Genomic DNA, 25627 nt, shown 5'->3' with positions numbered 1-25627 from the left:
TTTTATTTTTTCCAAATAACTATGTTTCTTGAATTTGAACTGAACTATGACAGATAACATTAAATGCATTTAACATTAGAGAATGCAAGCACAATGCATCTGTTGTGCATTTGCAGAAGTCTCTTAAGAGTTCATTCATAGAACTGACCATTTCCACCTCTGAAATGAGTATTTCTCAGATAACAGAAAAAAAAAAATCTACAGAAGGACAGGAAGGAAAATATTAACCACATGTTTCGTCCTGGACTTCAGCTAGTCTTGCAAACATCTTGGACACATATGATCCTGAAGGATCTTACAAATAAGAATGAACGTTTTTTTCCATATCTCAGGTGTGCTTTCAGTAGCTTTCACTGCTGAAAAGCAACAGAGCTATGAAGAAGTGTGGTCATTCTCCTGGGCAAGATGGAATAACTAATTACACATAGGTCATATAAACCATTACTTGTGGTTGTTCCTACATAACGTAAAATAAACAAAGAATGCATGGACATGTGTTAACTGAACCTTCTGCCAGGGATGCCTGTCTTCAGACAAATGCATCATATGTCTATAAAGCCAAAGGATGAAAATAGATGGGAAAAGATTAATCTCCAGTGACATCAGTTTAATTTCTAAAGTTCAGCTAGATGTTAGTATTTTAGGTTTAGGCATCATCAGACAAGTTGTAATCAGCCTGTCACCTACACTCAGTATGAACATCATCAGGAATGAAACGGTGACAATGGTTACAAGTTGGTCAGAACACATATTTGAACAGTCTGTTTCTTGAGAATTGGTTTGAGGTTCATTTCTTTGATAGAAATAGTCAACACCTCACTTCGAACATTTCTGCTCTATTTCACTTATCTCTGACAAGACATTTACAACTATTACAAAACCACTAAAAATTATTTATTGATGGTGAGTTTACTTTTTCTCCTACTTAACATATTAGGATCAATCATTGTGTGTTAGCATAGGAAAACCTGGTATAAATTTCCCACCAATGAGAGCTTCATTTTTACATATAAACTTCTTTAGAAAAGAATAAATAAATAAAAAAAGTACGTCAGCTCCTTTCTCCTACTCCAAAATTTCTAGGGCCTTGTTAACTGTAAAAGCTTCTTAAATTCTCACTACAGCAAATCTATGCACTGATCAAAAGTCACAATAAACTTCCATTAAGTACAATAATCAAGACTTGACTGATGATTAAAAGGTAGGAAATTTTTAGGTAGGAAAGCACTGCAGGCAGCTTTCTTCTATATTAACAGTTCTTGCCCTCCCCCATCATTAAATGCACTCAGCATTCTAGCCAGGTTACTTCTAAATACATGCACTATACCAGCTACTAGGAAGAAAATTAACTCTATCCCAGCTGACACTAGGACAATACATCTTGATGCCCTATGTCATCATGCATGCCTCAGCCTCATGCAGTGGTGGTGGCTTAAGATTTGTTATTAGAATGACAGCACATATAACAACGACTACAAATACGCATGCAGTTTTCTTTGGTTGGATGTGTATAAAAAGGTATTTTGGAAATTTCCTAGACCATCATATGAAAAAGAAGAACTCCTGAAAAACCTGCAACATTAAAAAACGCACATAAACAAAAAATCCTGAATTTCAGTCTCTACTACAGTTTCGTTAGAGCTACACGTTGAAAAAGGTGAATCATCTACTGAAAAATAAATTGACTCAATCTTTCAGAACATAGGATTCAACATTGCAAGGAAGAATACGTGAGGCAGCCAAGTTACTGTGATAGTTACATCTGACACCTTTCCCTAACCCTAAAGAAAATAAGTTACCTCAATAAAATACCCATGGTGATTACGTTAAAATACTTTGAAAATTCTCCCAGAGCAGCTACAAAGCAGTCTTGCTCCTACATACTTATCTGTCCCAGCGCACATGGCAATAGAATCTTTGGTCAAGGCATTTCAAGTGGGAAATTACCTACATCCCTCAGGGACAATGAATTACAACCTGCGTGAATAGTACAGAAGTGACACACACAGCATTTACCACTGCTTTGTGGCTTCATAATTCCCATGCCAAAGCTCTGGTTAGAGAGCTCTCATCTTTAAGAAAACTTCCAAAGAAGAGTGAAGTTTGTTAAAGTCCATACAATGGAATTTTTTTTTTTTTAATTGCTCTGTTAGCACATTGGTTTCCCGCATAAACAATTCTGTTTTCCAGTATCTTGGTATATCCCAAAATAGCTCTCCGCATTAAAAAAGCAGAGTGTTCCATCCTGCCTAAAGAGTTTTTTTTCCATCACTTCCTTCAAACAATTAATGGTGGATGGCCCATCTCACTAATATCATTAGGTAATAATAAAGTCATTAAGCTTTTCTCTCCAGGTTTGGTATAAGAGTGTTTCATCCCTATATAACTCATTAGAAAAACTTGGAAACTGGGAAGGAAGATGAAAAAGAGGAAGCTTAGAAATGTGGGGGTTTTTGGCTTATGTTCCTCAGAAAGCACTCAAGAGCCAGCCAAGAGTTATCAGGCAATCTCTGATCCAGCAGAGTATCCAAGAAGCCTTCTGAATTTGTTACAGAAGAGTTTTACTGATAACTCACACATTTGAAAGACATGGATCAAGACATCAAGTATGACGAATCATGCTCTCGCTTCATTAACACCAACTGATGCTTGTGCAAAATGGCAGATGTTTGATGAAGAGTTGCCTCTGCTGTTGCTCTCTAGAACAGCAGATCTGCGTTCTCAGAGATACCATCTGTCTTTAGCTATATTCAGTTCTCATTTTTTACTTTGGAATTTGTTAAGTCTGCTCCGCCCCCCGATTATAATAAAATTTTGTCTGGCGATAGGAAAAAAATTATGCAAGACTGAAATCCCTAGCCAGATTTTTCTGAAAGACATTTTGTAAATAAACAGCTCTGCCATCACAGTAAGTTGAGTTTACTATACAACTTAAAATTTGCTTTTCAGGAATCTTGATACATCTGAGAGCTTTTACAAAAGCTACAAAGTGTCACTGACTGTCTTTATGGTTAGATGTTTCCAAAGATGTAAAAGGCTTTGATATAGAGTCAGCATCTACGAAATTGTGACCTTTATGCTTGTTTAAGATCTAATATACTGAAATCAAAGCAATATGAGATGCTTATCAAGACAATACATCTCTGGAAAATTAATCTGTTTTCTAAATAGAAGCTGGAAAGATGGCTAGTATCCGATTTTCTGTCAGTCACCTTCGGCAAAACTGGATTGAATTTCACTGCTGCAGATTTAGTTTGATACCTAAGGACTCAAAAATAACATTTTATCAGTCATTGAAATGGTTATAATTTTTAATATGTTTAATAACAGCATTATATAATATAGAAACCTTTAAAAATGACAATACCTTTAACGGAGCACCAAATAAATACATTAAAACATAAGGAGACTCTCAAGCCTGAAGTGAAATCACATGCATTTTAAAAAACCCAACTATTAAAGGCATATTATCTAAATATTTAGAGCCTCTTGGTCATCTATTGTAACCAATACTTACGCCAATTTCACACAGCAGCAAACCATATAACTGCTCTCCTAAAGACATGAAAAGTGACTACAGTCACTGCAGCTAACACTATGAAACTGGACCAAGAGAACGATATGCCTGCTAAGAGCACTATTTTGCTAGTAAAACTAATTTCCTCTGTTCCAAGAGTAAACAGTTAAAAACATATGGGGAAATAAATATGAAAAGGACTTTTCACGAAACAGAAAACAGAAGCTTATTGTTTATCTTGCTCTTGATACACACTGCTAGTCCATTGTTTCAAGAACTTTGTACAAGGTTATTTGTCTTTCAGACTCATTTTCCGCTAGAATGTGTTCAACTACTGTGTAAGATTGTGGTGGTTTTTTTTTTTTTTTTTTTTGGGGGGGGGGGAGGGTGCTGGGAGCATTAGGGAGCAGGGTTTCCCTAAAAGCCTAAACCTCAGACATGTAAACAAGCTAGGACTCAAAACCTGCAATGCTCATTGTGACTTTACCAACTCAAAAGACCGGTTTTGTTGAACTACCTGCTCAAAAGGTTTTTTGAACCCAAACCCAAAGTGACAATCTTTAAAATACCCATTTTACATATACCCAAATTCCTAAGCATCTATATAGCTTTTAACAGTGAAGTTCCCAGTTACCTAAAATTCTCCTGCTGGACCAAGCAAGCAGTGTATCACCTTGATGAAACCACTTCGGTGACAGCTGTCATGTACAAACTTGTGGTTTATCAACCTTGCATCTGAGGCACAAACATGCATAAGATGTTCTCAGGTGATTTTCACTCTTCATAAAAACTGTGGAAGATGGCGTTACCCCACCACACTATATTTTTTTAAAAAACACTGTACTGATGGTCATTAAAACATCTGCCACAGATAATGAAAAGCTGGATTAAATTTCCAGAAGGATTTACAGTCCCATCTCCTACTTTGCTGACACAGAATACTAAACACCATGCTACTGTCTGGTCTTTTGAGGACACCGGCCCATCTTTCATAGAGTAATTACAGACTTCATGTGGCTCACAGAGCAAGAGCCTGACTCTCTAGCTTAAATAAAGAGAATTTACCTAGGAGAAAGGAAAATTTGAGTGACTGCCTCTCCTCCAGTTACTCTGAAATACTAACACCCAAACAATATACTCTGAAATATTAACACCTTCCGACAGTTGGCCATGGATAAGACTGTGCCCCCTTCTCAAGGGAGAATTGCCATCACTAGGCTCTGAGGCCATGCATGCTCCTGTGCACAGCTGCCCCTCTCAGACTCAAGCTAGCTAGTCCACGCAAACCAAAAGAAATTCACAGAAGAAACACAAGTCCCAGTTCCCTCCTTTCACTTCACAAAGATTTAAGTTACAGAGTACACAAGGCCTAATGCCATTCTGCTCTTTCTTAAACCACCAGATTACGGCCAGGCCAGCTTTACACCTCTGCACTCTGTATTGAGTTTCTATTCCAATTACCATGACTAAATCCACAAAGGAATTTAGGCTTCTCAATAATTAACACAATGGTGTTCAGCCAATTTGCTAAGCTGCCAATTCAGTAAAGAAAAAATAAGGGACCTATATGAAAAACAGTCCTCAGCTTTACCAATCGAGTAATTTTAACATTTTCTGCTACTCGTAGCATAGAGGTTAGGGGACAGCAGACCTACCACAACTGAAGCTTTCAGGCACTGAACTCCCAGGGTGAAGGGAGTTCACCCTGGGATACTTGTCACCTCAACTGAGTACAAAACCTCTCATAAGAAGTCAAACAACAGGTAAAAGTGGTGTAGAGAACCCTCTATTCCTTAAATGTTCCCTTAGTCAGTTTATCCATTCTGCTACTATAATCCACCTAACTGGAAACATAACAGGAAGACATAAGCAACTGTGCAAAGCTTTGAAGGCTTCCAGCTACGGGTAGATAACACTTCAGCATTTCAGAATACAAGCTAATACTGGTAGAGTCCGACATTTTTCTGTGGGTTTTTTTTCTTTGTTTTTTTGTCGGTGGGGGTGTTGGTTTGGTTGGGTTTTTTTGTTTTGTGGTTTCACCACCCCCACCCCCCCCCCCAAGAGACTGATCTCAAAGGCAATAGCTGGTTTTCAGCAAGACCCAACAGTTTCATTTGGGTTTCCTACCTCTAATTGCAACATAGGATATTAACATTGTAAAAACAGGTAAAGTCAGCCAAGGCTCATTGAGATACAATTGCTTCAGCAAACTCTCATTCGCAGCTCAGTTTCATGCAATCATGACAGTTATCAGTCCTTCCGGCTGCAAAGAAGGTAGTTATTTCAAGAGCTCAGGTACATGCAACCAGTGGCTTCAAGCCATTTACAGCTACACTGCCTCCACCATTGCCCACCTTCATGTTGCTTAGTGGAGAGAAAAGGTGCTGCCAAAATGCCTGAGCCTACCAAGCCAGCTCCTGCTCCCAACAAGAACTCCAAGAATGCTGTCACCAAAAACCAAGAGAAGGGCTACAGGTAATGGAAGAATAGCAGAAAAGAGAGTTACTGCATCCATCAGTACAAGGTGCTGAAGCAGATCCATCGTGAGATCAGTATCCTAATCAAGGCCATGGGCGTCATGAATGCCTTTGTCAATGACATTACTGAATGTATCACTGGAAAAACATGTTGTCTGGCACATCACAAGGAATGCTTAACTATCAGTTCCTGAGAGGTGGAGTCTGCCACACACTAGGAGATGCCCAGAGAGCTGGCCAAGTGTGCCATGCCCAAGGGCACCAAGGCTATCGGGTAAATATGGCAGCTCCAAGACCTAAAGTGTGCTTTTGCCCAAGGACTTGGGGGTACTGGCGGATGAAAAACTGGACATGAGCTGGTAATGTGCGCTCACAGCCCAGAAAGCCAACTGTATCCTGGGCTGCATCAAAAGAAGCATGGCCAGCAGGTCGAGGGAGGTGATGCTGCCCCTCTACTCTGCTCTGGTGAGACCCCACCTGGAGCACTGCCTCCAGCTCTGGGGTCCTCAGCACAGGAAAGACACGGACCTGTTGGAGTGGGTCCCGAGGAGGGCCATAAAGATGATCAGAAGGATAAAACACCTCTCCTGTGAGGAACGGCTGAGAGAGTTGGGCTTGTTTAGCCCAGAGAAGAGAAAGCTCTGGGGAGACCTTATTGCGGCCTTTAAATACTTAAAGGAGGCTTACAAGAAAGATAGGGACGCTTTTTAGCAGGGCCTGTAGCGTAAGACAAGGGATAATGGTACCTAAAAGAGGGTAGATTCAGCCTAGACATAAGGAAGAAATTTTTTACAATGAGGGTGGTGAAACCCTGGAACAGGTTGCCCAGAGAGGCTGTAGGTGCCCCATCCCTGAAAACATTCAAGGTCAGGTTGGATGGGGCTTTGAGCAACCTGATCTAGTTGAAGATGTCCCTGCCAATTGCAGGGGGGTTGGACTAGATGACCTTTAAAGGTCCCTTCCAACCCAAACCATGCTATGATTCTATCTGCACCACATTCTGGCAGAACTTGAAGTCAACTTGCCCTCTCTTTAACCACATGCTTTTACCCCAAACCACACATTCTTATGCCTTCACACAAGTTGTTTCTATAGACTGATTCTGAAGGGATTTTTTTAATGGGGTAACAGTGACAGGCTGGTTATTCATGAAGGGTGCGAAAAGAGATCTGGCTACAAACCAAGCCATGTCAGCTTGTAGGAAGTCACAAACCATTCTGACTTTGGGCAATATCAGAAGCAGCAGGCTGAATTTGAGTCATTTCTCCTACAATCCCTCATATCAAAGAGAAGGGATATCCAGGTCACCTTGTTCATCTGCTTCATAACAGCAAAATTGTCAGTAAGCGTATCATTCCTGACAGACATTTCATCAGCCTGTTTCAGAAGGCATCCAGCAAGAAAGATATCCCAACTTCTTTAGACACTCCAGTACTTAATTATCCATAGCATTCATTTTTTTTCCTAGCTCTAACCAAAGTGTCCTTTCCTGTAATTTAAGCCTGAAATGTAGCAGTTCAGATATATGGAATCAAGCTCAAATTCCAAACATACACAACAAGTCAAAGCAGGACCATAGCTGCCCAACTGCCAGCCTACACCTTCTTTATATTGCATTGCACACAGACAGCACAGCAAGTTAGAGGGCCTGCAGGGTACCCATAGATATCAGTGAGGGTTAGGCAACAGATAAGACTAAAGGAAGTAATATGACTTAAAGAAAATACTATGTTAGATTGGGACTCAGCTCAAAACCTCTTACAGATTTAGAAATCACCTTATTCAAGAGTCGAGCTGAATCACTGCTTTCTTTAAAGGTGCCATGGACCTCCACTCCCCATAATCAGCTCAGTGGGCACAGTAAAGCTGTTTCTCACCCTTCCACTTCTAATAAGCTAGAACTGCCCTGTCAAGCTTGTAGCTTCATGCTATTGGCAGACACAGACTTAATTTATGAAGTTAGGCCTACGCAATAAAAACAATATATAAATTATACACAGCACAAACTGACTCCGGCAAGAAGTTCAAAAGCTCTAGGGCTGCAAGAGCCAGAATGGAAAACCCAGGGCATCAGAGCGTGATCAGTATCAATGTACATCTTAGCTAGAAACATCAAGGCTCTCAAGGCTTCATGAAATCGAGCATGATTCCAAGAACAGGCTTTAACACGTACCAAATTGTTGGTGAATCCCAAAGAGACACAGACAGTAGATGCCTCATGTTTTCCTTCCCATTCACACATCAATAGAAAAATGTAAGAACTCAACACGTAAGCTCACCTGCAACGGGTCAGAGCAATATCATCACTGGATGTATACAGCTACATGCTACTACACATCAGCACGCTCATACTGTCTTGAAAGGCCAAAGCTACAGTATCTTGTTAACTGTATACACTTGCCTCAGAATTGTATAAGAAAGTTTCATGCCCTGGAGAACTTGCAACTGATTTTTTGGATTTGAAAATCTTGACGCCCCAACTGCCATATTATTGAAACTAATGCTTTCCAGACAATCCAAACACAAACTGTTGTAACTTTTGAGGACAGGCAAGTTACATAAGTATGTTAAAGAAACGGAACAATACAGCCACAGGAAGCTTCTAAACAATGTTTCTTTTTTTGGTGATGGCAAATCACCTGGGCAATCTCCCCTTCTGCAGTATGATGTATCGTGATTAACAGGAAGTCCCTAAAGCAGAAAACTGATCCCTTCCTGTTCATATCTCTTTATTCCTGAAGATCATAATTTCCCCAGAGATTTGACAGTTCTTCACAGTAGTAGCTTGGAGGGAAAGGAGGGCTTGGCTTCTAGGAAGTTCATCAGCTTCATCTTCCAAAGGTGAAGTTATAGCACAATGCCAACATCCCCCAGTGGATACTCTATACCCGAATTAGGCCTAGCCCACTCAGAGAATGGCTCAGGAAATCAGTGCTGAGCTTCCATTTGTTTTGCCTTCTTGTTAACAGAAGCACATTAGTATGTAGTCATTTATCATGTATTCCTTCACCTAAGTGAAAATCAGAGCTGTCACAGTTTTTGTTTGCTATTTGTGTTCTCTGTAGTATCACTAATTGTGGAACAGGCTATTACTTTGAAAAGCTTGTTTGAGCTATATTCACACAAGTTGATGTTTGCTGTGTTTAAGGCAACACAGGATGTTACAGCTGTATTGGCAGTCAATTGCTCTATGTTGAGTTACTTGCAGGCCAGAACTAATTTTTCAGCTAACAGAACTAGACCCTTGTTTAAGCGGCAAGTACAGTGACGACAAGACAGAAGTTGTCGTGAGTGACATTACTTAAAGGACTTCTAGCAATTCCCTAATTCTCTTCCATCAGTACACTTTAATTGCTGATCAGTGAACATCATTAATTAATAAAGAATCCAAAACTGCAGCCATGATTTCCAAAGGTCGTCTCCCTTTGAGAAGGGAGAAATATTCTTAGAATATTAGAATAGAAAAATTCTTTCACAAGACAGTCTACAGACACAATTCTAAAATAAAATTTCCTTGCTGTCTCCATTTTTGGTAGCCAGTATGACACATGATGAAGGACTACACACACTTTTCAAGAGATGCAGTGTATACTTCTTATGAAAATCAGGCCTTTTAAGAGATTCCAATTCATAATAACAAAAGCCAGTGCCAACTAGAAAGGCAGACAGAAAAGTCCTCGAAAATATTCTCAAACAGCAACAAACTGACAGTTGGAAGGATACAACCGGACTGTATGTATTTTGCACACTGGGTAAAGGAAGCAGCACCTGTGTCCATACTACCATAAACCTAAATCCATGCCAGTTGAAGTTATACAGAAGGCTGCTTGAAGAGCAGAAATGCAAACATGGCAATCACATTCAGGCAGATCTTAAGATACGTGAGAACTGGAAGTCAAAGGTAATACAATTTGAAGTAGATATTCTATTTTGTGTCCCCGAGTTTTACACTTATTAGGTAATTTCCTCTCTTTGCAAAATAAACATATGGAAAGGCAGATTTCCCTTCCTAGAAATTGTTTACTTCCTCAGAACTTTAACATCCTCTGTTTTTCAAAGTCACCCACCTGTTAATAACAAAAACTCAAAAGATCCTTTTTTGCCTCAAGGCTTTTAAATTTTTCATCAGCTTGGTCCTTTTCCAAACAGAAATTCTCAGTTCTAACCCTTAGACAAAGATCACTACAAGCAACAATGGAGTAATGAACGTTTGCGCTTAAGAAAACTAAAGGATGAAGTCAGTGACTTCTGGTATCTCCTGCTTCTAAAATGTCTTGAAAGCTTTACATATATGGAAAAACAAAATTGAGAAGGTGAAAAGTAAATTTTCTCTACTAAATTTATACAGGATAGTTAATCATCCCAGTTTTCTACCCCACCTCCTGAAAGATAACGTAGAGATAGAAGAGTCGTCAAATTACAGTGCCGTACATAAAAACATCAGAAGTAGACATATTAGATATATCTTAGCAGAAGTGTAATTACTACAAATTTAGTGTACAAAGCACATTAAACTCCTTGCATTGCCTTGCCTTCTGCTACGAACCCACTGACTTGCAATTTAAGCTCATGCATGTTTGATTCCTACAGCAATTAAACAAATTGCTCATGAAGAAACCATTAAAAAAGCATTTAATGTTAATTTTTTAGCCTTTGCATTCTGATCAGCAGGGTGAAAAAAAAATAACATACGATTGACAGTTATCTGAAGACTAGAGTTTGAAACCAGAATACAATAGAGTGAGGGAAATCACTAATAGTTTTACGTAGTATCTGTATAGCTTTTGGTTATTTATAACAAAATCAGCTTAGGGTAGACTGCTGTCATGAACTAGAAACATGTGAATTGAGATCCAAGTCTAAACTGTCCCTAAGTTGAGTACTTCAGACCATTTTTATAGTACTTCTAAAAATAGAAACAGCATTGAAATACAGATAACACTCTATGCTAACAACTGTTATACGATCTATACCTAAACAAGTCAACATATGAAATCTTTTTATGATACAATATTGAAACATTATTGCCTTTGTAATGACAACACAATATCTCTATTGCCTGATTCATCCTCTTCATGAAAGCAAGGTGACCCCTTACTTTGATTTAGGTGGTGACATTTCAAACTTTCAGGTATGTCTGATACAGACAGCACAGAAAGTTAAGCAAAATAAAACACCAAATCACACTGACCCCAATTTTCAAGTCTGGCTAGCATTTGTAGGATCCCAGCTTGAAATGTACAGCATAATTTGAAAGTAACTTCTGATGTTCATCAAGTTTTAGGAGGCAGAACTAATTATATATCTACCAGGACATCCAAAAAATGATAAAATGTGTATATACACATGTAAAGCCATTTTCAGTAATAAATATACTGTAAATAAGGTTAGCAGATTCATTCAGATGGTGCCAACCTTTTCAGCACAGATCTTATATTAGTAAGACTTAAACGCCTATGTGAATTTAAAAAAAAAAACAAACCAACCAAACAAACCAACAAACTCATTATTTCAAGTGACAGAAGTGACAAGTGCAACACTTTTTTTTCCATCTTTTATTTAAATCTTTCCAGTATTTTCCAAGAGACATTTACTAGGCATTTTGGGCTGAACCTAAAACTGTAATAGTAAAAAGCTGGATACTAAGGCCTTTGCAGTGGCATTTTAAAAGCATATAAATTTTCTGTAACTATTTTTGATGAATTCAGGAGGACTTCCGTCATTGCCTTCAAAGGGAGAATACAGACCAACAAGAGCTTCTGAAAATACCATCATATATAATAACTTCATCGTAGGCTTCATTTTGCTAAACTTATCTCTGTCTTCTTCAGACAAACATTTAATCAATTCTAAGTTCCTTGTTTAGAATGCAATCTGGAAAGAATACTATATACACCCAAGTTTGAGGTAGGTCACTGAAGAACAACTACCTTGAAGTCATGACCTTGCTTTTAAGACTCTTACTCAGACTAGATTCTTACAAGCCTAAACTTGAATCTTAATTTCAGCACTTGCAGCAGGAGATACTAATTTAGGATTATGAGAAACAGGAAATTAGATTTCAGGGGTTTGCAAATCTAAGGGTACAAACTTTACAATTGTATACTGAACCCGCCAAAAGGGGGTAGGGGCCTCAGAGTATAGTTCAAAACTTATCCCTAAAAAAGGTCATTAACAAAACTATTTACTTTGGGCCCGGAAGAGTTAAAAATCCTTTTAGGTCTTCAAAAAGGTCCTCAGTAAAATTACCCACATGCCAACCCTAGAGAAAATAAGTCCAATAACAAATGGAGTAGCTTCTTCTAAGAACATTTAATTTACATATATGATTAGAATGCTTTTACAATTTTAGGTATTGAATATGAAACTTTCACAGCATTATCTGAAATTAGTTCAGAAAAACATACTTTTAATGAACATAAAGAGAAACTGTTCCTAAACATACTGGAAGATAAAGTCCATAGAAGTCTAATTAAAATTTATACAATACTGAAGATGACAGTAGAGTTACATAGATTTCTTAGAGGACTACACACAAGAAAGCTTGCAATATATTCTTTTAAGCCATGTTTGAACTCAGGCCACCTTCAAACTTCCAGCTCAGCTGATAATTTGGAAACCAAGTGCATGCACTGAGAAATGGACACCTTCCGTAAAGAATCTGCAGTCCTAATACATAGGTGTATCTAATGCAAAACACACAAGATATCCCACTAACATCCTAACAGAATTTGCCCCAGCTAAACTAATTCAGTACAAAACCAATGGACAGGAATTAGAATGGAGAATTTTCAGCAAATATACAGACATAGCAGGAGGAGCAGATAGCTCAGAGCGTAAACAGCTGTTTCGTAGATGGTTTGGGGTACTGACTTCAGAATCAGAGAATCAAGTTTCCTTTTACAATGGCCAGCTAAACTGAGCATGACAGCAACCTTCTTTTACAAAGCGTTACGCTTGCCTCCAAACTACTTACTGCCTGACCCCTATATCCTCAGAATCGCATTATTCCATTGCTGGTGGAGGACAGCTAGAGAGAATCCCATTTCCATAATGGATATTCACATATCTGAAAACACAGGCCAAACTTCTAATGCTTCTCATCTAAAGTGTTTATGAACAGCCCAAACTTCACCATTTGCATCTCCCAAGAATAAAATGCAACATAAAGAATAAAACCACAGAAGGGGATCAATTTGTTTTCAATTCTGCAAATTAGGATTGGAATTAAGCGTACATATGAAGACTGAAAAACAATAAAAAAAAAAAAATCTGTGAGATACCCTGGTACACTGTGTATTTAGAAATTTGACTACAATGCAAATATGACTTTTTTTTAAAAAAAACAAAACAAAACAAAACCACAAAAGACCTTGGATACTCAAGCATGTGAATTCCTCAAGGACCTGGCTCATTTTTCCTCACACCTGCTTCCCCTTCACTCTCCTAAGCAATTTTTTATCAGGAATGCTATTGTCATCACACAATTTAACTACAATATCTGGGCCCGCAGTTTCACATAATGCTTTCTGATCTATGCAAAATGCACCCCATGAGACCAGTCTAGTTTATTTTGCTTTGAAGCAATCGTACCTATCCCTGGCCCAGAACAGCAGGTACATACAGCTTGCTCCTTGTCTTCTCACTGCAGCAATTGTATCTTTCTCCTCTTCCCTTTCAAGCACTTTCATAATTCTCTTCCTGACTCCTCTAGCAGCTCCCAAAACTCTCATCACAACTTTGGACAATATCTGCTCAGATTTTCCCACGTTTCATCCACTCATAAGAAGCAGTAGCATTTTATCATAAGAACACTTCCCAAATTTATCTACAAAGCTACTATTTGCTTATTCCTCAAACTCCTTTCAAATTTTCATTTCTGCTATAGGAAATCAGGAAACCACTGGTATCATGGTCAAATAGTGGTCAAAGCCACCTGTTAATAAACCTGCTCTTCAGTTTACCTTTGCAATCGTGTTCCATCTTTTACGTTCAGCACCTACTGCAAAGAGAACTTGACTCCAACCCTTTCTTGCACGGTGATGATCTAATATTGATAGAAACAATTACTTAAACACAAGAGTTTCCTCTCATAGTAACTCAGATGAGTGTCTTTTTATCCATTCATTAGGAAATAATTCATCTGCCCTTTCTCTTCTGATGGCTAATGATACATAGAGTGAATGCCAGAACTGAAAGTGGAATGCATCTATACAGAAACAGTGTAACACCTATTTGCTGTTGTACTTTTTGTAGCTCACTCTTAGTCATGCTGACATTTTTATTTTCAATTGTGGTTTTTAGCTAAGCAGTGACTAATTTTAGAGAATTATGTTTAAGATAATTACAGCACTAAATATGACAAAAAGTAAACAAATTCACACCTGGATTAATTTAGCATAACATCGCTGCAATTATTTTTGCCTTGCTTATAAGAAAACTACTGCCTCAAGCTGGAAGGCATCCTCCTAATGCTTTGCTATAGTATGTGTTAACTAGAACAGGTGCAGACTTCCAAACAATTTTTGCAGAGTTTGCAGCCCTGACAATAAAGTGTGTCCCGAATCTGGCCTTTGCTCAAGACCATAAATCAGTCATCTGTGAATCAAATGCCACAGCAAAAGCATGTGAACGTGTAAATCTACAGCTATGCAAATAAGGAATGAAAAACCTCTCTCTTGTACTTCTTTGAAAGTAGAATGATAATGTGCAAGGCTCAGATTACATGATCTGTATCTGTAAAGTGACCCTTATAGAAGAGGTCTGTTAAAAGACTTGAATTTGCTTGATTATCTGCCTGTATGTCAAAAAAAAAAAAAAGTCTTTGGTTTGGTCTTTATTCTACTGTCAAACCTGTCAGCATCTCGCTTAGCTCTCATACAGTAGCACTTCATTTGATTAGCCTCTTTTACATTTTACTTATTCAAAGCAAACCATTTGATTGCATCAGTCACACTGAAATTATTATTTCCTCAAGATTCCTAACAAATACAGATTTCTCCAAAAGAAAAACAGTGCAATTACTATGAATTTGATTATCTAGGAGAATGTCACTGCTTAGAGTTCCCTGCTCATTAGAAATTAAACCAAATATTGTACTAGCAACTGCTGGCTTCTGTTGGAATTTGCTTATTAAAATGTGTAAAATGCATAACTGGCTAGAAGGAGCAGTGTGATGTACGTGATCAATATATGACTTAAATGATACATACTGAGTGTTTTCCACTGGCATCCCTTTGGGTTGCTACTGCTTGCTTGTCTCCAAAATCCTTACTATTAGTAGGAAAAAAAACAGGGTTGATGTCTAAATCAGACAATAGCTGCTTAAGATTAAGAAGTGTAAAGCACAAAACACAGAGAAGTCAGTAGTGTGAGCTCTATGTTCAAAAGGGAATTATTTATTATATACTTCATCTAGGCCAATCACTACAGTTTAGGATTGCCTTAAAAGCTACAGACTTCAAGTTCAAGACTTCCACAGATGTCTCACAATGTTTAAAAACAGCAGCTGAAATACCAAGCCAAAGCTGGGGCCATCTCATCCATTAACCCACCCCTTATGATGGCCTATACTGGCTGCTTCATCGGAGAGAGCAAAACATTTTGTGCTAGAGAGTTACTAAATAACCTTTCCAAAACAAAATTCCTTGTAATTCTCACCAATGAATAATCACCTCATACCAATTATTTATTTGTCCTTATTTATCATATTTCAAAGAGCTACAAAAGCTCTCATTATCTGTGTAACAGAATAGAGAATGAGGTTCTCGAACACAAAATTCAGTGAGAAACAGGCACTTAGTACCTTACAAATGTCATTTTGCACTTGAAAACTTGGTGCCAACAATATCTTGATTTCAGATTATGTTTATGCTTACAAAAAAAGAAATATTCTTGGTTTTATAATCGTGTCTAATTTTTTAACATTAAGAGAAAATTAACATTCAAAGACAGACAACTGTCTACCCCACACTTTGTTCTATTGCCTTGAATCACTGGTTTTCCCTTGTGGTTACTTCACATAGTGAAAATACTGTTCATATGCACAGAGACTTTCTGTAGTAACATGTATAATTTCTAGTTCATGCATTTTTCAGACATCAGAATTCATCCAGATAACTGAATCACGGACAGCCTCCCCCTTCTCATTTGCCGAAACCAAACTTTGGCAAAGTTTAGTTGCCAAAATGGGGGGTGGTGGGGGTTGGGGGGTGCGCGGCAGTAAGAGAGAGAGCGCGTTGAGACCATTAGGAGGCTAGGCAAGCGCAGAGCCCCCATGTTGGTGGGGCTGCCAAGGGAAGGTGAGGGCCAGCAAGAGCTTTCAGTCCTGGCACCTTCTGTGTGTGAGCAGTCACTGGATGTTTTCAATTGTGGAGCTGAAATTCCTGAGGTTTTAGTAAGTCAGTCCTACTGGATATCCTTGTTCTAGTCAGATTCAAAACAGTTTATAAGATTAGCTGTAAACAGCCATGAGATGTTTTGTTTATATTTAGATTTTATTCCAATCAAAAGACCAAAAGCAGTATTATTCCTAACTTATGAATTGAAATTTCTACTTTTACAGGCTTTGTGGTATAGTCTACTCTGCTTCTGCATTTAATCTCATTAATCACAGTAAAAATATAAATCTGACCACTCTGCTTTCATAAGTCATTCAGACTTTTCTTATATATGATAAAGTACTAATATCTCTCCTACAATTTACATTTCAGAAATCCCTATTTCTCTTCTTTTATTGGTATTCCTTATTGCTAAATCTAGAGATGGGTCACTATATTCATCAAGAACACACATCAGATCTCTATAATTAGCTATTTGCCTTTGTCCTGCAAATTCTTAGCGCAGGTACAAATATTTATAAACTTGTTGATACAGGAAAACTTGTTGCATCTTCTGCACCTTCATCACTTACTACTGACATGATGTTTAAGTAATATCTAAGCCTTTTTGCAAGGTGGTACGCTGAGCTTTCTGTGGCTTCGCACACTTGTGCCTGTCCCACTGCGAAACACGTGGCATTATTAAACATAACGCTCAAGGTACACTACAGTGATGAAGCTTTCCATTCAAGGCTACAGTTAATGAGTCCTCAAGACAACACGGCAACATACTGAAAAGAACACCCTATGGCTGTCCTGCTCTCAACACAGTCCCTACCCCTTCTCATCATGGGCTACACCATCCAACCCTAAGCCTCTTAAGAAGCATTACAGCTGTCTTTCCGTCTTGCTGCAGTTAAACTGGGACCTCACCTATGGCCGCTGCTCAAAAAAAAGTTCAGTAAGGAACCAAACCCATTGTTTCAAAAAACCACAAAGACCCTTCCACTTATTTTGACCTTCAGTCACAACTACTGATTTCCTATTAGCATTATTTAACAGCTATTTTCTGAAAATGCTAATGAAAAAGTTTACTGTATAGTTTGATTATAGTAAAGATTGAGAGAAAGAAGTGTTGCTTTTCTTGCCGTCGTATTTTTTCTCTTCATCCTTTCAGGCTTGGGATCTTCAGCATCAACTCTTAAAAAAGCGTACTATGTTACTCAGGTTACTTAAGAACACAGAACCACATCTGTGCTATTCGACCCCCTGATGGTGGTTGGTGAGGTTTTTAAGGGTGGATGAATCAGAACACTATCTTTATTCAGTACAGAAAGATGAAAAAAAAAATCAATCTATTTAGGGAAAGAAGTTAGAAATAGCAGAAGAAAAGGCTCCATCTTTGGAATTTCCTGCTTTACAGCAGCATTAGCTATGATGTATCACTGTTATGGAACAATACATCTGAACATAAAAATATATTTCATGCTTAAAAAAAAAATGAAAGCAGGAGTAGATCCAGAATGTGGTTATCCAGCATGCCTTCACTCAAAGATACATGCTGCCCTTTTAAGTATTTACTTCTCTCCCTTCTCCCTCCCATAGATGAAGTTTTCCATTACATCAGTGCCTTTGAAAGTCTTTTTAGCTTTTGTTTTAGCCCTAGAATGTTAAGAAGCTTCATAATTTCAGAATGGTCAACTTCTGCTAAAACACTTTCATGAAAAGACACCACGCTACTTGAAGAAAAATGAACACAGACAGAATATCTATGGTACAGTCATCTCTTAAATAGGAAGCTATACACTACATCCAATAATAAAGAAAGAAAATACAAACTGGCAATGAGTAACATGCTTAATGCAATACTGAAATAATGACATGGGAAAGGATCAATATCAGGACACAATACCAAAGTATACATTTGTAAAATTCTAGTTTACAAACAAGCAGGAATTGTCAACTTTTATTTCCATGTTTGTGCAGACACCCTCACTGGAGCAGAAATACTGTTCCAAGGTCACATCTGATGCAATTTACCCGCTCCAGATGCGACCTCGTAATTGACATATTATATTCAATACCTGATCCTTCTGATACAGAAGTGACATTCGGCCATTCCACAGTGTAACATTATAAAATGTACCCTAACTCGATATCTGGGTGTGTTCCCTGGGCACATGCGATCTCTATTGTTACTCCCAGGTTGGTCATATATGTAAGTATACATAGCCCATAGGCTGAGGGTAGATAACACATCCCCACACTAGCTCTCTCATAAGGTTATTGTGCTCCACAGACAGCATGGTTGTTTGATGCTTATCGCTGTTTGCTCAAAGCTGATTATTTTAAACAAACACCATACCAAAAAAACTGTTGCACCACTTGATTCTACGTTCTTTGTTCATCCTGTTCTCTCATTTCTATTACTGTTTGTACCTGCTACTATGATAATGCATTTTAGGATTCATCTGCCTGCTTTTGCTTTGTTGGTATCCTGTTTATGAACACAACACACAGGCCCAGAGTCACCTTTGAAGGTTATCTGTCTAAAAAAAAATGTTTGAAGTGACTGTAATGTTAAAGCATGACAGCTAATGTTATTTACACATCACTGCTGACCAAGACAGCCTGACTTTGCATAACCCACAGACTTTTAAATCATGTATAATCATCTCGAGTAGAAATTGTGGCTCCACTAAAACCTGAAAAACTTCTAGACTTCAACTGGAACTTGATGTCACCCTTTCCAATGCAAAAATACCCAATTTGTCCTGTGTCATATTATTGTCAAGGTCTTCTTGTAAACCTTCTGTTTATAAGTGCACTTCACTTCATCATGAGCTGAAAAATGCCCTTCTCCATTCATGCCCATTTGATTTCTACATCAGTGACCCAATTCTATGCCTTTATACCTTACATCATGTGGAATTAGTTCATACTGGATACACTCTTTACTTAGTTGCTCTTTCTTACCTCCAACTCATTTAAATTCTTCCTCCACACCAGATTCTATTGCAGCACTTCCACGGCCGTTACTGACAGTCACCGATTTGATTCACTAATAGCTCTGAGGGGATCAGATGTTGCCAAAGAGACAGTAAGGAAACAGAGGGAAGCTGGGAATTGATATGAGAAAAAAAAAGACAAAGGGAGAAAAGCAGAAGGGAAAGAGTACAGAACATTGCTTTAAATAATACAGACTAATAAGATGCCTCTATCAGCACCTAATGGGTGCACACTGTTTAGTGATTAGTCATAGCTAGTCTTCACTTGTTTCCTTACACCATAAATTCTTCAGTGAGATTACATCCACCTTGAACAGCAAGATCCTTCACTTGCATACTGCTATATCCACATTTCTTATTGTTATAACAAAAGCTCTCTGTCTCTTTTGTAAAGGCTTACAAACACCTTAAAGCAAATACCAGCTCTGCTTGTTTATCATTTTCATCATAATTAGACTCAATCATAAATATTCATGTAGTACCACACTGTAAATGCACATTCCACTTTATAGAACACAAATGAAAGCAGTTCTCTAAAGAACTTACTGTGTGACCCCTACACAGAGGTATAGAAAAAGAAGTTAGAGTGTGCATTCACCGAATAACAAAATCCTGGAATAATTCAAGTAAGATGGAGCTTTTCTAATGGAGAAAATATAACAGCAATCCATTTATATATTGCTGTTTCCAAATGCAATGTCTCATTTGGGGGATAGTTGCTGAACATGCTTGTCCAAATACCTCTGCAGGATATATGCACAGAAATAACACATTGGAATTTGGCTCCTAATTACAGAGCACTGGTTACTAATTTAACTACAAAGATACTAGACCTCAAATTCTTGATTTCATGCCCACTCAACTGTCCAAACAAATGGCTCATCTCAGTGTGATTTAAAGCCACATAATTATTAAATAAGAGTTAAGACCAAAATATAATTTCATTTTCTATAGATGCAAGGTGAATGAGAATGGTTCCCTTGTCAGAACAATTTAATGCATTTCACTATTAGCCAATTCAGAAATTGTATTACTCAGTGAGAATACAGTTGGTAGTTCATAAAATGCTACTTCTAATACAAACGTTGTCTGTACTGTATTGCAGTTTCATTGACGTAGGTCTAACTACAGTTTTCATCTCTAAAGCAGATGTGTTGTGATTAATAACTATTTAGAACAATTCATTTTGCACTGAAAATCTACAGCATTAACATACAGTCCCAATTAGAAGACCTCCCCCATTTCAATTATTCCCTTAAAATTGTCTTCATGTTTTTATTTTCTCTACCTTCTCAGAATCACTGAGATTGTTCAATAAAAGTTTAACCGTCTTGTGCTATTAACGTGCTTGTGCTCCATGTGGAGTGCTGGTTTCCTTCCTTTTATTGAACGCCAAACGGAGGGACACAATGGGTGTGTTGTGCTCTGTCTAGCACAGTATGTGCTATATCTTTAAAAAAGAGGTGTGAGCTGGCTGTAATACCACTACTCTTAACAGTACAAGTACCACAAACTAATCAACCACAGCACTGGGGCATGCAGTCCATTGAAAGCTGGTGAAAAAGCTGCTTTTTATTATGACCTACATACTGCACAGCAGCAGTTGGACAATTTAAATCTAGTTACACTGAGGCTGAACACAATGCATGAATTCCACTAATGATGAACTCAATGATGTAAGGCTTTTCAAACATGCTTGCAAGTTCTATAATGTTTTATCTCACTCACGCTATCCTGATGGTAAAAAGCACAATGAAAAACAAAAAATCCTTTCCTTTTAGTAGAAAATAGAAGCATAAAATTTTATCAACTATTGGAAACATCCTTCTGAATCAGCAACCATATGGAACATTACATTGAAATATTTAACGAAAATGCAGTCAGATCAATTAATTCAGCAACCACTCTAAACAAGCCACTGACCAAAGTCAACCTTTAAATGCAAAGATACATAAAGAAGCTTATTTCTTGCATGCAGTTTTGCTCAGTTTTATTTTACAAAATCGAAATAGTCTGTGCAAAGGCATACCTCTCTCACACAAGCCGAGATGCACAGCAGCTTTCTTTTGTGGAAGAGTCCAGAGGCAAAAGCTCCTAAGCCAATCTGCTAATAAGCAGCACGCAAGCCCGAGAAGGGGCTTCTGCCCAGCCTGCAGTACAGAGCCCAGCCGAACTGCACACCTGCTTTTTCAGTAGTGCCTGTTTCCTGGAGGCAGCAGCACACAAGAGCAGCAGAAGGAAGGGCAACACCCTTCTCCTGGATCGCAGGCTTTCACTCGGAGTAGCTAGCGAGCTGCTGAGATAACATTGCAGAGAAACCTTGCCTTTACAAGACAAAACCCTGCTCCGCTGCCTGACAGCAGATATGCAGCATTATCACCCTGCATTCCACCTCCTCCGATCAACTAGCAGGAACAGCAGTCACCAGCTTGTCAAAACGGCAGCTTGCAAGCACGCTAAGACACTGTAATTACTCACTAATATGCCCGTTTCTTCTGTTTCCTCCGACGAGATTTTTGTTTATTCCCCGGTAAAGCGCAGCATAATATGTCACATTGTTTTCCATAAGCAAAATGGCTGGTCCTTTCAGCACTGCCGCAGACAGCTCATTGGGCTCCCCCGGCTTTCCGGAGCCATGGCAACAGCCAACAGCCGGGCTGCCCCGCCAGCGCGGCGGCAGGGGCGGCGCCGCGGCCGCGCCCCGCGGAGGGGCCGCCCTTCCCTCCGCGCCGCTATTTGCATCCGCGGAGAGAGAAACTGTCCTCGGTCGCCTTTCTCCGTGCTCTCGGTTTGTGCGGCACGCTGGGTTTTGAGCACAGCTGAAGGGCCGTAGCGGCGATGGGTACCTGCTGCAAGCAATCCAGGCCAGTAGGTTGCAAATTACCACATGAACACCTACAGCAACACACTTTTGATGTGCTAAATTTAAGCATTTAAAAAAAAAAAAAAATCATTTGACAGGGCACGGTATAAGCACTCAGGGTAAATGATCGTCTTTATTTGGGAAACAGGGATAACCATTATACAAGGGTCAGGTAGTTTTCCCCACAATGCAGGCCAAACCCCGACTCATTTACAAAAAGCTAATTATCACAATTACACTCAGTGTTTATAAACACGTTTCTTGATCTTAATGGGTTGAAGGCTGCTGTTTATTAGAGAAGTTTCAAAGATTGTACGTTGCAACCACTATGTAAACCAATTTTATCCCTCTTACAATAACACAATTTTTCATTTCAATTAGGAGTACGAAGAAAAGGAGACATTTGTGAACAATTTAAAACTGCTTATAAAAATTCCCCCTCTTCGAGAGCTGTCATTACCATATCTCAACCACAGGAATAAAAGCTAGAAAGCACATGCAGCACTCTGTAACCTAAAGTTCTTTGAAAATTATTCTGATTTCATAATGATCATTAAATACATCTAACTGAGCATGCTGCATTTCATACACAAAAATTCTGAGTATTAGTTTGAGGAAGATTTTTCTGTCCCTTCCTAGTCATTAACACGGAGCAGCTTAGTATGTAGAACAAATCATGGCATTTCCTTGTTCAGCGTCGTACTTTTCTAGGGCTACAACAGGTTTTTCCCCTCCAAGTACAGCTTGCAGACAAAGCTCTGCTGCTCCACCACTCCAAGTGGAATTTCTGCTCTCAGGGTCCAAGGGCAGTGGTGTCTCAGAGGAGTCCCAGGGAGAGAACTAAGGTCCACTGCAGTGGATTTTACACATTTCTTCCCTCAGCATCTCTACCCTTCTTCCCTTATCTAAGCACTAGTTTCTTCTAAAGTAACACAAGAGGAAACTGGCCAGCGGGGGGGGGGGGGGGGGGGGGGGGGAAGGCTCACCAGGAAACAAGTAGGTAAATTCTGTTTAGATTCCTGATGTGTCAGAGCTGAAATATTCCAGTACATTTAAATAGATGTTTCAACAGTAACACTAATTTAGTCTTGTTTCTTCCTCTTAGCCTTCTTTAAAAAGATAGGTGGACATCCACATCTCTCAAACTGCAGCTGGGGCTAAGAGTCTACGCATCAGGCAAAAGTACCCCCAGCTTCCATGACTCAAACACATACTTTCTGTGCCATGATTACTGTCCAACAGTACTTTTTGATCAAAAAAGGATGTCTGCTGATTTTGCAAGCTGATTCTGAAGCTTTTGGCTGGAAAACATTAAACTACTGAAGTAATTATTTACACACAAAGTAAGTATTACAACAAAACCAGTCTGCATTACAAGAATACCATTTCACCATGATTAGTTCACTAACTTTTTTGTTAATAAGCAACATGAAACGGATTGCACATCCAAACCCTTGCTTCTTGATGTACTGATACAGTCACTGACTCTACAAAAAAAGTCTTCTTCAGTAAGTGAAGACACAAGCAGGTTTTCGATCACTTTATCACACTAACCTACTATGGTCACTGTCATAGTACTCTCTACAGGCAGGCTAAAAATCTTAGCTTTTGAAGAAGTAGGGGACATGAATATTTAAACAATAGGTTAGAGCTTGGAAAGGTTTCAAAATGTTCATCCATATCTATGTATTTATACATATACAGGTATCTTAACACACAATGGAATCACAGTATTTTCATTAAAATGTTCTTGAAGTGGTTTTTTTTTTTTTTAAATAAAAAAAACCTATTTGAAGACTACAACTTCATAATTCAATCTTTAGGGATCTAGAATTACATTTATAATGCAGGCACACTTCAATCCAGTTAAGTGTGATGGAACTTTTGCCTGTGGTATGCACATAGGACTTAACGATACACATGCAACCTTTCCTTCTCTTCAGTGACATACGCGATTAGGTAGAAGAGGCTTAATCCAAGTGCAGATTATGGTTCTGATTCAGCAAACAATTAAAGCAGAAAGCATGAGAACCTAACGTGTCTGAGATTACCTAAAAGCTCCACAGAAGTCCTAGAAACAGTTTCTGCTGCATGCTCCGCACAGCTGTAAAATTTCTCCTGGCAAAACCCACTGAAATCATGACGTCAAGGATGGGTGATGGCAGCTGCCAGAGACTGAATAACCTCTGATAGGCCCCCAAGGCTCAGTTACACTGGTATGTGTCTGCATGTCTAAGAAAAGTCCAGAATCAAGCAGCTGAAATGGTGGCTGCTATCCTACTCCCCTTATATAAAAATCTGAGTGCAAGGCATAGAGTCATACTGACCCCACTATGAGTATTTAAGTGCTTAAAGATAACCGCTTGCCTGCTGTGTTAGAACAGAGCTGAAAATAGAACACATCATTTGTATCTTTGCTCAAATCCTACTCCCACATTAATTCAAATGAGCTTCCTGATCTCACTGTAGTACCTGGAGGACAGTTGCTCACATGAAAAACCACCAGAGCTGAAAGAAAACTAGTACTCACCGACCCTTCACCAGAACACTGCTAACAATCTTCAGTTTTGAGACAGAAATAACAAGCATTATTCTCAGCCTTATCTATAGATACTCTATCAACATTGTAATTCAGCCCTTCCTGCTGGTCTCCTTCACAAACTAGTTTCCAGCTATCTCAAACGAGCTCCACAGAATATAAAATGTATACCACCATTAAAGCAACATTTCATTCCCATGACTTCTTCAATCAACTCAAGAACTGTTACTTGCATACTTTTCATTAAAATTCACTGTTTTATGAAAAATAGATTTGCATTCTAAAACTGTTTTAAAAGCATAAACTACAACAAATATTAAAAAACATTGGCATCCATGGACAGGAAACGTCAAGAGACCAGACACTAGTTAAGAAGCAATTACTATATCAAAGTCAACATTTTATCTCCTGCATTGCATTGTAATTGTTCCTAGATATATCTGACTATCCAAATAGGAAAACACCTACTGTTCAGCCATCCTGAATATTATTAATAATTACAGATCTTTCTGATCCTCGTTCAATTTCTATAATCACTTGATGGTATATTTAAATGAAAAAGACTATTATGAAGGCAAATTGGACTGCTCTAATCATAAAGAAAGCATCATCTATCAATAAAAGAAACACTACAAGGACTCCAATATAAAAAGACTAATTTTTTTCATATTGGTTGGTCAACCTGCTTAAATGAAAAGCAGTAGGTAAACAGGATGAATATTTGTAGGTGAGTATGCTGAAGTATAAACTAGTTAACATCATTTTTCCAAGGTTCCAGGTGACTAAACGCCTGGAAAAAACCCCTTATGTTCGATTCCCAAGAAATCACTAACTACCCGAGACACATCCTGCAGAAGAGTGAACTGGAATTCAAACATAAAGAGTTAGTTTTATCCAGAGTCAA

At 38.6% G+C, this 25627-nt stretch overlaps 1 protein-coding gene and 1 pseudogene across 7 annotated transcripts in view; one reads left to right on the top strand and one right to left on the bottom strand.

The window, feature by feature from the left end:
* SORBS2 (sorbin and SH3 domain containing 2) overlaps positions 1-21790 on the bottom strand; it is a 175465-nt gene extending 153675 nt beyond the window's left edge. The window contains exons 1-2 of one of the 7 annotated variants that reach the window (XM_087737720.1): positions 21351-21790; positions 19290-19432 (exon numbers count right to left, since the gene is read on the bottom strand). The gene's annotated coding sequence lies outside the window, so the exon portion shown is untranslated. The remainder of the gene's footprint in view (positions 1-19289; positions 19433-21350) is intronic. The other 6 variants (XM_087737721.1, XM_087737722.1, XM_087737724.1 and 3 more) reach the window with 6 other exon arrangements.
* LOC104020480 (histone H2B 5-like) lies at positions 5910-6272 on the top strand (annotated as a pseudogene).
* Positions 21791-25627: the final 3837 nt, after the last annotated feature.

The sequence above is a fragment of the Nipponia nippon genome, unplaced genomic scaffold (assembly GCF_047370975.1).
Source record: "Nipponia nippon isolate SJK-2023a ecotype South Korea unplaced genomic scaffold, ASM4737097v1 scaffold_6, whole genome shotgun sequence".
NCBI classification, from domain to species: domain Eukaryota; kingdom Metazoa; phylum Chordata; class Aves; order Pelecaniformes; family Threskiornithidae; genus Nipponia; species Nipponia nippon.
Note: the sequence above shows the minus strand (reverse complement) of the source record. Positions and strands in the feature narration are given on the sequence as shown.